This window comes from Etheostoma spectabile, chromosome 2 (genome assembly GCF_008692095.1).
Source record: "Etheostoma spectabile isolate EspeVRDwgs_2016 chromosome 2, UIUC_Espe_1.0, whole genome shotgun sequence".
In the NCBI taxonomy this organism is placed as follows: domain Eukaryota; kingdom Metazoa; phylum Chordata; class Actinopteri; order Perciformes; family Percidae; genus Etheostoma; species Etheostoma spectabile.
In genome coordinates, this window is record NC_045734.1 from 21,725,527 (window position 1) to 21,725,771 (window position 245).

The window sequence follows — 245 nt, forward strand, 5'->3', positions numbered from 1 at the left end:
TGGAGGAGGAGGTGTGATGGTGTGGGGGTGCTTTGCTGGTGACAATGTTAGGGATTTAGTCCAAATTTAATGCATACTAAACCAGCATGGCTACCACAGCATCCTGCAGCGGGATGACATTCCATCCAGACCTGATCCAAATGAAGACGGTTTGGGGAGAGCTGGACCACAGAGTGAAGGCAAAAGGGCAAGAAAAAGTGCTGAGCATCTCTGGGAACTCCTTCAAGACTGTTGGGAAACCATTT

General features: G+C 49.0%; 1 protein-coding gene across 1 annotated transcript in view; it reads right to left on the reverse strand.

Moving 5' to 3' along the window:
* LOC116700215 (complement C3-like) overlaps nt 1-245 on the reverse strand; it is a 30,112-nt gene that overhangs the window by 22,959 nt on the left and 6,908 nt on the right.